The sequence below is a fragment of the Ursus americanus genome, chromosome 1, assembly GCF_024610735.1.
Source record: "Ursus americanus isolate L20-20 chromosome 1, mUrsAme1.1.p, whole genome shotgun sequence".
NCBI lineage: Eukaryota > Metazoa > Chordata > Mammalia > Carnivora > Ursidae > Ursus > Ursus americanus.
In genome coordinates this window covers 55,065,542-55,076,871 of record NC_142127.1, presented here as the reverse complement: position 1 = coordinate 55,076,871, position 11,330 = coordinate 55,065,542, and the positions used below count along the sequence as shown (strand labels likewise).

Below are 11,330 nucleotides of genomic sequence, written 5' to 3'. Positions count from 1 at the left end.
AGAGTGGACTCAAGTAAATAAAATCAGAAACGAAGGAGCAGAAAAAACAACTGACACCACAGAAATACAAAGGATTGTAAGAGAATATTATGAAAAATTATATGACAACAAATTGGACAACCTACAAGAAATGGAAAAATTCCTAGAAACACGTAACCTTCCAAAACTGAATCGGGAAGAAATAAAAATTTTGAACAGACTGATTACTAGCAATAAAATGGAATCAGTAATCAAAAAACTTCCAACAAACAATAGTTCAGGACCAGCTAGCTTCACAGGTGAATTCTACCAAACATTTACCTGTCATCCTTGCACAGGCACTGTGTTAATCTTCTCCGTATCATTCCAATTTTAGTGTCTGTGCTGCCAAAGAGAGCACCTACCAAACATTTAAAGAACAGTTAATACCTATTCTTCTCAAACTAGTCCAAAAACATAGAAGAGGAAGGAATACTTTCAAATTAATTCTATGAGGCCTGCGTTATCCTGATAGCAAAACCAGATAAAGACACTACAAGGCAAAACAAAACGAAACAACCCCAATAGGCCAATATCTCTTATGAACATAGATGCAAAAATCCCCAACAATATAATAGCAAATTGAACCCAACAATACATTAAAAAAAATCATTCACCACTATTAAATAGGATTTATTCCAGGGATGCAAGCATGGTTTAATATTTACATGTCAATTAATGTTGATACATTACATTAACAAGAGAAAGGATAAAAACCATATAATCATCTCAATAAAGGCAGAAATATCATTTGACAAAGTACAAAGTCCATTCATGATAAAAACTCTCAACAAAGTAGGGTTAGAGGGAACATATCTCAACATAATAAAGGTCATATATGCAAAACCCACAGCCAACATCATACTCAATGGTGAAAAACTGAGAGCTTTTCCTTTAAGATCAGGAATAAGACAGGATGTCCACTCTCACCCCTCTTATTCAACATAGTGCTGGAAGTCCTAACCACAGCAATCAGATGAGAAAAAATAAAAGGCATCCAAAGTGGTAAGGAAGAAGTAAAACTTCCATTATTTGCAGATTACCTGATACTATACACAGAAAACACTGAAGACTCCACCAAAAAAACTACTAGAATTGATAAATGAATTCAGTAAGTCACAGGATACAAAATTAATATATAGAAATCTATTGCATTTCTACACAATAATGAAGTAATTAAAGAGATTAAGAGAAATTAAGAAGACAATCCCATTTACAATTGCACCCCTAAAAAAAGATGATGCTAAGTTTTTAGACAAGAATAAAAGATAGGAATTTGGTAACAGGTAAATAAAATGAAGTAATCCTCTTTTTCCTGTTTGAAAGGAAGATAGAAATATTGAGTAACTTTAGACTTTGGTAAAAATTTTATAGATATATATGTAGAATATAAGGGTGGCCACCAGGGAAGAGGACTACAATTTATAGCTTCCAAATGAGGAAAACATAAAGGATGAGGGGAAAATATAGAAAATCTTTTCAACCTAGTGAAAAACCAGAACTAAAGCAAATGTAAATAATGGTAAACAGAGCACATAAAATGGTAAAAAAAAAAAATTCAGATTTCATTAATCACGTAAATGTTAGGATTAAACCAACATGTTGAATAACAAACAGAATCAGATTTCATAAAAATATAAAAGCAGCTACATGTTCCTTATAAGCGATATATCCGAAGTAAAATGACACCGAAGACTTAAAGGGATAAAGACATACAAGGCAAAATTCTGCTTCTGGAAACAATAGGGCACCTTTTATCTAAGTCTTCTATAGTAGTTATAAACTCTGGGCAACATATTAAAAAACAGCTAATTGAAGGCACTGGAGAATGACCAAAAGCAGGCAGAAACTGAGAGAAATAAACATTTTGGGAATCACACTGGGTGAGATTTGTTTATAAACCTTTTTACCTGACAGTACTCTCGTGTCCTCTTGGGAGCAGGGATGCTAGAACTCAAGCAGAAAAGTACTGTCTTACTGCTTTGAGGAGTCACCTGGCTGAGTTTAGAGATGCCCGAACAACTTTGAAGTTAGGGAGGACAATCCAAAAGGGGAAAGAGTCGCAGCATAGAGTCCCAAATCTATAATAAACCTCACCCCAATTTTTAGCTGACTCCTTTGGCTGTACTCGTGCAGGACAGACTGCAAGGGGGCTGATGAAAAACATCAGGTGGAAGGCTGAAAACTGCGACAGAAATTTCAGCTGCAGCCCATTGCAAAAGAGATGGAGCTGGAAGTTTGGGTCCAGATAGATTAAGTGCCTTCTAAGACAACAAAGAGTGCTCTTCAAAAGGAGATAATAGAATCTGGAATCTGTACAATGATTTGTTTCCAATCTCCTGTATACAACAAAACACTACTAAACATGTGGATGTTTATAGCAGATTTATTCTGCAAGCTGAAAACAACCCAAATGTCCATCAATAGGGAAATGGATAAATTGAGAACTATTCTAACAATGGAATACCACTCAGACATGAAAAGGAATGAACCACTGATATATACAATAGCATAGATGTCTCTTACAGACCTGCTGAGACAGGGAAACACAAGAGTATCTGTCGTATGATTCCAGGTATGTGATGTTCTAGAAAAGGCAAAACTGTTGTGCAAACAAGCAGAAATAGGATCATCTCTTGTGAGAATGATGGGAGAGGGGTGTGAGAGAACTTGCTGCTTCAGTGGATAGGTCCATATCTTGAAGGAGGGTGGCTGTCAAGAACCTTGAAGGGTCTGAGGTTTTACCCTGCTTGCAAGATAGCAAGTTTGCCTGCCAATCTTGTGGATGCTGGCAGAAGACACAAAACTTCTGGGTCAGACAAAGAACTTTATTATCCACAGCACAATAAACAGTTTCAGCATCATGTCTGCATTGGTTCTTCTTGTCTCCTAAGCCTTAAACAGGTAACAAAGAGGGGCCCAGATTGATGCTGTGTATGCAGTAAGCTTGTGTCAGAACTGAAGATTCTCAAGCTTCAGGAACCTGAATCTTTTATAAAGGGCAGTAAGTGCGCCTGCCCTTTGCTCTGGAAGAAGACAGCATCTTATTATACTGGACGGTAAACAAACCTGCCTTTTGCTCCAGAGGGGACAGTACCTTCCAAGATGGTTCACTATAAAAACATTCCTGAAGAGAGAGACAGTGCCTCTGCTTTCAAGACATACAGAAACCGTCTCCAACAGTGAGCTACAAGAATGTCTGATTTGTCAAAATTTATTGAATCTTATACCTATTTTTTGCACACTGCTCTATAATTTTTACCTCAAAAATGAAACAGAACAAAAGGACCTGTAAAACAAAAAGAATTAGGTATGTACAAATTAAGGGGAATAGTAAAAGGGGGAATTCTTTCATGTTGGTGAATCCTTTGAAAGAGGTTTGGGAGGAGTCAGCCTGCTCTACCAAAGTGTCAGCTGACCCTAAAGTCCACTATTTCTTTAAACTCATAAGAATTAGACTAATCTACATGAGGACAAGGAAGATATTTTTTTTCTTCTTCTCACCATTGTGTCCCTAGGCACTCAGCACATAGGTGCTCAATATAGCTGCTAGGTAAGCTTGTGCAACCAAGGTAAAAAAAGGAACCAATGCTTTGACTCCAAAGCACTGAGTTGTCATTCCTGTTTCTGCCATCTGTATTCCTCTTCTCTTTTGCTTTCTTCACTTCCTCTCATCTCAATTATACTTTTCTCTCCTTTTCTGTCACCCCACTGTCTCAAGGGGCCACACAATGGAATAAAATTCTCTCTCCATTACATGCACTATTTTTATGTCAAAGATTTTATGCTTCACTCTTAAAGAACAGTGCTTAAATTACAATGTGTGAACTTAACTGAAAGCATGGAGTCATAGACTTCCTGAGTGAATATCAGCTCCATTATTTACTTGCTGTGTGTCCTGGCAGATGTCATTTAATGTCTGCACCTCATAGTGTTAATTCCATGGAACTGTTAGGACTGCTAAATGGGAAAATGTCTTAAAGCGCCTAGGACAGTATTGACTTAGCAAGAGTTCAATAAATGTTATTATTTAAAAATAACACCAAGATTTATATGTGGACTGTGATTTAGCCACCGATAACATTTATAAAAACACCAGAAACATAAAATTGGAATTAAAATCTTTAAAAATCAGCGTACTAAGTAGGGTCGCAATTTGAAAAGATGGCATCTGACAATGATGGGGAGGATATTTATAGAAAATGTAGATTTGTTACAGCATCTCTGTAGGAAAAGACGTATATAAAGGACCCTCTATGTTGTAATTCAAATAAACATTTTGTGCCCATTATGTGTAAAGTGCATAGCTGAGTTGGAGCTTACAAAAATGAACAGCCTTTGCTCACAAAAAGCTTTCAATCTTGTAGGGGATACAGTATACTTTAGATTTTTTAAAAAAATTATACACGTTCACCAAGGAAAATTGGCAATAGTAAAAAGCAAACACACACACATTGGCTTCTTTTCAAACGCACTCTAGCTTAACAATTTATAAACCACACTATATGCAAGTTTGTATACTGCTTGCCTTCACTAAATACTAGGCATTATTCTCATGCCATCCTATAGTTTTGGAAGGATTTGTTGTTGTTACAAAATATTCAATTGGTTCGCATGGTAGTTTCTGAATTGTTACAGCTGCTGATATTTAGTGTACTGGTTAAGAATATGGGTTTCATGCTAAGCGAAATAAGTCAAACAAAGGACAATTATCATATGGTTTCACTCATTTATGGAACATAAGAAATAGGAAGATCGGTAGGAGAAGAAAGGGAAGAAGGAAGGGGGGTTAAAAAGAAGGGGGAATGAACCATGAGAGACTATGGACTCTGGGAAACAAACTGAGGGCTTTGGTGGGGGGGGGATCGGGATAGGCTGGTGATGGGTATTAAGGAGGGCACGTATTGCATGGTGCACTGGATGTCATACGCAAGTAATGAATCATGGAACTTTACATCAAAAACTTGGGATGTACTGTATGGTGACTAACATAATAAAAAATTTTTATAAAAGAAAATATGGGTTTCAATGAAGACTGTGTTCGAAGTGCAGCTCCCCTCTTTGCTGGCTGTGTGATCGTGGGCAAGTTACTTCATCTCTCAAAGCACCTTAGATTCCTTCTGAAACAACAGTACTTTATAGGTTTTGAGATGTATGTCAAGCAATTAGCCAAATGCCTGGCAAACAGTAAGGGCTCAATAAATTGAGCTATTTTTCTAAGAAGCAGTTTTAAGTATTATCGTTCTCACACTGATATCCATCCATACTTTCTTTCTCCACTATACAGCAATCATGTAGTTAGAGGGGAGGGTTAGACACTGCTTCACTTACATATGTCAGGCTAATCCCATTTCTCTAGCTAGTGATTGTTTCAAGTAAGCCAAATATAACTTGAACTGTCTATGGCATTTGCACAATCACAAGAATGGATAAGTAACCAACTTGCAGATCTCATTATGGTCCTATGAAGGTAAGTATTATAGTAATAATTTTTCACGTGAACTGCTCTCTCATCAAAGGATAAACCCTATTAGGCACGGTGGATTGTTCTTTGAACATATTATTTGCACTTTCTAATATCTTATTTAGATTTGTTTACACCCATATTCATGGGTAAACTAAGAATATATAGCTTTGATTTTAACTGCCCTTTAAGTTTGGGTTTTAGTGTAAAGTTATTTACACAAAATGGTGTACTCACCTTTTCCTGGCTGCATGGAAAAACTTAAAAAACTTTGAAAACTTAATGGATAAAGTGATCAGGGCTCATTTAAGGATCTACAATTCACTGATAACGACCTGAATTTTTTCTTTGGTTATTGACCTGCTCAGGATTTCTAATTCTTGTTGACTGGATATTCTAACTGGTATACTTAACATTTTAATTAAATTAAATTTAAATTAAAATATATAATTGAGGATGGCACTTAAGTCTCCTGTTTTTTCATACCTTTGTTATTTCTGATTTTCAATTTAAAAAAATGCATCTGCTATGTTGCCTTTTTACTTTTTTCTAACTTATTTCTATTAGTCTTATCTTTATTGTTAATTTGTTTCAGTGTTACATGTTTAATTCACCCATTTCCCCTCTCTATGCAACAATGGCTATCAATTTGCCCTTTAGCATAGCTTTTAACATATCATCCTCTACTTTTTTGCCATTTTGTTTTCACTATTATTTCTTTGCATTTTTAATAAAATAGCTATTTAGAAGAGGGCTTTAAAATTATTTTCCAGGTGATTATGCTTTTATTTTCTGGTTTTATTACCTTGTGATCAAAGAACACGGCCTGTACAATTTCTGCCCTATAAAATGCACTTCGGCGGAATTATCAGGCTGCAAGGATTGCTTTCAGCTCTTTTACAGTCTGCTCAGATGCTGACAGAACATCCAGCAGGTGAGCACCAAATGCTGAGCCATTTTGTTCCTCCAGGAAAGCTGAGGCCCATAGGGTCCAGGTTTGGAATAGAAGGTAAGTGATTTCCTTGCAATTCGTCTTTAGGACAAAAAGGCCAAACAAACTTGTTACAACAAGTTTGAAGGTTTTCTTGTTTTGTTTTGAATCTGCTGTAAATATTCTAAATCAGCTTATGTGCAGAAGTTAAGAGATGTTTCTGGGTCCCCTACGCTGTTATTCAATATTGCTAGCTGATCGATTTGTAAACTATTCCGTTTGAGAAAAAATTATATTCCTTTTTTATACATAGTATTTTTTTTTTCATTTTAATCTCCTTTCTACTTGGTTTGTGTTATGATAGTTCACGGAACATGTAAGTTCTCCACACTATTTTATTAATTAATTAAAAAATTATTTGAAAGAGGGTAAGAGAGAGTACACAAGCGGAGGGGAGAGGCACAGGGAGAGGGAGAAGCAGGCTCCCCGCTGAGCAGGAAGCCCCATGCAGGGTGGGATCCAGGGGTTCCAAGATCATGACCTGAGCCAAAGGTAGACGCCCAACCGAGCCACCCAGGCGCCCCTCTACACTATTTTAAATGCCTTTGTATTTCTCCATTTTAATCCTATATTATTCTGCATATAACTCTAGGATCTGTTGTCTTCACTACTAATTGTAATTTGAGTAGTGAATAAGCTATTTATATTTTCTCTCTTCAATTGTATTCTGAGATACTTTAGTCTTAGGTGTATGTGACAGAATTTGATTAAAGGTAAGTCTTCCAGAAGAAGCAAATCATTTCATTCTGTTTTTAGAATTTAAACAGTTTTGATCTTAAGTGCTATTATTTCTTTCGACTTTTGTCAAATATGCGATTCCATTTTTGTCTTTTTCAAGGATTTGGACAGGGGACATTCTGTTATTAATTTTATTACTAATCACCTTAACAGATTTCAAAAGTTTTTGTTTGTTTGTTTTTAAGTAGGCACAACGCCCAGCATGGAGCCAAACACCGGGCTTGTACTCATAGCCCTGAGATCAAGACTTGAGTTGAAATTGAGTTGGATGTTTAACCAACCAAGCCACCCAGGTGCCCCTTGGAAGATTCTTAAATTTACATTTAATTTTCAAAGTAAAAAAGAGTCAAGTTTTCATTGTGTTTTTTTCACAGAAGATAGGATTTTACCTCTCATTGCACCTTCTAAAAAAGAAACTGTGATCTCCTCCTGGGCTTCATTAAGTTAATCCGGGGTTAATAAACCCCATTTAAATTTTTTGAGATAAATCATTTAATAAATCTGTTTTAAATTATCTGCATTATCCTAATACTTTTACTGATTTCAATACTTACCAACGTTCTTTACTCATTCTTTTCTTCTTAATTTTGGTTCATTTTGGTAATGTAGTAATTATATTCAAGTAGTTTTTTTCTATAAAGGGCAAGTAAGTACTGTGTGTTGCATATCACAGAATGCTTTTCTATTACCTTCACATGTGGATGACTGGAGAAATCCTGAACTACAAAACTCTGTTCCATTCCAGCTGGCATTTAATGTATAAAAAGAAGATCCTCATTTAGACTTGAGCATTTTTTTAGATCAAGGATTCTCCTATTAAAACTATTTATTGTTTAATTTGTTCTGTTGTTTTCTTTGGGGACACCTATTATTCAAAGGCTAAATCTTTGTAACCAGCTTTTTAAATCTGTACCTGTTCTCTCATTCAATTCATCTGAAGGTGCTTTTTAAGGTTTATCTTTTACTCTGGTGCTTTTGGTTTACCGTCACATCTGTAAGCTGAGGAATCCTAAAGGGAAGCTTATTACACACAATAAGAACACTGAGGAAGGCAGCTCTGATCTGGTTGAACATCTTCCCTTTGTTGGCTCAGGAGAACCTGCAGATTTCTGAAAACCAGTTTGATACTCACCTTTCTTCATTTGGGGTCAGATTTTCTTTAGCACTAGGACTATTTACTGTTTCTGACACAAATTTTAATTTGGTTTCTCCCTTTCTTTTCCCACTCTCTTACTCTTCTGCCCTCATCATAATGCTCTAATGCACAAGGGTGGGAGGTGAAGCAGATATTTTCTAAGATTTCTTGCTATACATGCACTAGAAAAACAAAACCCTTCCTTCTAAATGCCTCAGGATATTGCTCTTCTCTATACTGCAGAAGTGTCTGTCCCATTAGCCTCATGCTGATTTTGCTTAATTCATTAAGAAACAAAAACTTCAACTGAAGTGTAAGATAAATTTTTTAAAAATGCATAAACCAATAAGAGTACAGCTCAAAAAGTTATCACTATGCTAGTGAAGAAAGACAAGATTACCAGCACACCATCAGCCTCATTTCTGACCTCTCCCCACTCCATTCTGCCTAAAGGTGTATTTTGCTTGTTTTTGAACTGTTTTGTGGTGGGAATCATATAGCACATTTTTTGTTGGTTTCTTTTGTCATCATGTTTATAAGATTCATCCAATTGTTACATGTAGCAAGTTAGCTCATGTCCTTGTTACAGAGTAGTGTCTCACTCTATGCATTCTGTTGACACTGGAGTTGTTTCCACTTCGAGGTTATTATGAATAATGCTAAGAATATTCTTCTCTATATATTTTTGTATGCGTGTGTTCTTATCTCCATTGGATACTTGCTTAGAAGTGGAATTACTGAGTTGAGGGTAGATGTATGTTTCAACGTTAGCAGGTGTTTGTCAAACATTTCCAAAGTGGTTGGGCCAATCTATATACTACTGTCAGCAGTTCACGGGAGTTCCTGTTGTTCCACATTCTCACCAACACTTGGTACTGTCAATATTTTAATTTTTGCTGTTCTTAACAGTGTAAGGGTATCTTAACAGTTTTAATGTGCATTTCCTTGATGACTAAAATGGCTGAACATTTAATAGATTTAAAAATTATTCTTAAACTACATTACCTGACAAAGTAAAAAGAGAATGCTTCAATGCTTCTTTAAAAAAGATAAGGACTTTACCCAATTCTCCCTTCCTCTGCCAAAAAACAAAACAAAAACACAAACACAAAAGAATGGAACTGTGATCCCTTCTTGGCCTTTGTTGGGAAATGCTCGTTCAAATCTCTTGTCCATTTAGTTACTCATTTCTCAGTGAGGACAGATTCAGCTAGGCCAGCTGCAGAACTGGCAGACTCTGTGGACTGCTTTCAGCTCTTTTACAGTCCACTCAAGTGCTGATGTGGATCCAGCACGTAGTCAGAAATGTTAAACCCATTTCATTCCTCCAGGAAACCCAAGGAAGTCCATCAGATGTAGGCTTAGCATAGACGAGCATAACGAATTTCCTTGCAGCAAGACCAAAGTTCTTAGGAAAGACGGCTACAGAGAACACCTTTTTTAAAAGAATCTTGCTCTAAGTAATCTAAATCTGCTAATAGGTAGAGGCTAAGAGATCTTTTTGAGCCACTCTGCTGCTCTTGTCATTACTCTTCCCTTTTATGACAACCACCCCCTTACCCATAAGTGAATGACAACTGTGGTTCTCTTGGTTAAGGAAAAGCTCCAGGATAGTACACCTTCAGTGCCACTGGTTTAGAATCCAGAAAGCCTCTTCTGATGGGACTCTCAGTAGATGCCTCACAGCTTTCTGATCCATAGGGTAATAAGCAACGTTAGATGATGGGAGGTTAAGGCATCATCTTGCTTTGCGAACAAGTTATTTTGATGTGGAATCTGAGTCAGCCATTTAAAAAAAAATCTGCCCCTTATGGCTTTACCTAGCAAAAATTCCTTCTAGTTTCCACTACTATTAGCTAAGTTTCTATGAAGAACATTAACTTTTTTTATTTGAATGTTTCAGGGGTATTTTTGCAGAAAACTGGCATAGGACTGTCGCAAGTGTTTGTATTTATACTGCCTTTATTATCTCCTTTATTTTCTAGATGAGAAAACAGGTCCAAAGACGCAATGTTGGTATCATGTATGAAACTTGCTCTTGGGGGAACTGAAGATTAACATCAGTAATATCTAGAAGACATGATACATTCCTACATGACAAGTAACTAAAAGCTATTAAGGAGAAGTATATTGCTCATCTTTCAGGATGATATAAAGGAAATCTACTTTCATTCTCCCTCCCTTCCCAATACTTTCTCTGAGTTACAGCAGTGAAGTAAGACTGGGCTGGGTGAAAGATGAGACTACATGATGGTGCCTAGGAGTCCCAGATTCAGGGTAAAAGTAGAAGGAAATGAGCCCTGCTGGAGTTTCTGGTGGAAGGATTAGGCCAAGATAGTACCTAAATGGTAGATGGGCCCTGGTAGGAGTTTGTGATAGTAGAACCAAGATGAGTGCTATCTCTCCAAGTATGGTTTGTTTTTGTTTTTTTGTTTTTTGTTTTGCCATTGTTGGTCCAATTTCAGCCTCTTTGCCAATGCAGGTCAGATCAGCCAGTTCCAGTTTCCAGCAACCACTGCAGATTCTTCCTAAAGTCAGTTCTATCAGTAACAAATCTCGATCTCCTTCTACACTGTCCCCCAAGTGTCACATTCTTAAGTTACTAATGTGTCAGTGTGGAAAAGGAAGGAAGTCTCTTGTGCCAAAGGATCAATGATTTAAGAATGTAAAAACTATTTTCTAGTGCCAAAACTCAATATAACAGACTTTATCAAGGATGAAAGGGAAAAAAAATTAAACAATGTATTTTTGTATATCAGATCTTCCAGTAAATGAGGATGACTTTAATTAGATGACTTTAAAGTAGATGGCTTTAATTCTCCTTTTTGCATTAAAAAACAAACAAAACAGAACAAACAAGCCCAGAAACCCTCTAAGAACTCTGTGCTAATGAATGCTGTGACCTGCGTATTACTAATGCTGAAAAATGATAATAACACATGAGCAAGAGAATCTGTTAGTTAGCAGTAATGGCATTCACCTAC

The 11,330-nt window shown here is 36.4% G+C and overlaps 1 non-coding gene across 1 annotated transcript; it reads right to left on the bottom strand.

Moving 5' to 3' along the window:
• Nucleotides 1-272: 272 nt before the first annotated feature.
• LOC123798343 (U6 spliceosomal RNA) lies at nt 273-379 on the bottom strand. The gene has a single exon (XR_006781261.1). It is a non-coding gene; the product is annotated as a U6 spliceosomal RNA (small nuclear RNA).
• Nucleotides 380-11,330: the final 10,951 nt, after the last annotated feature.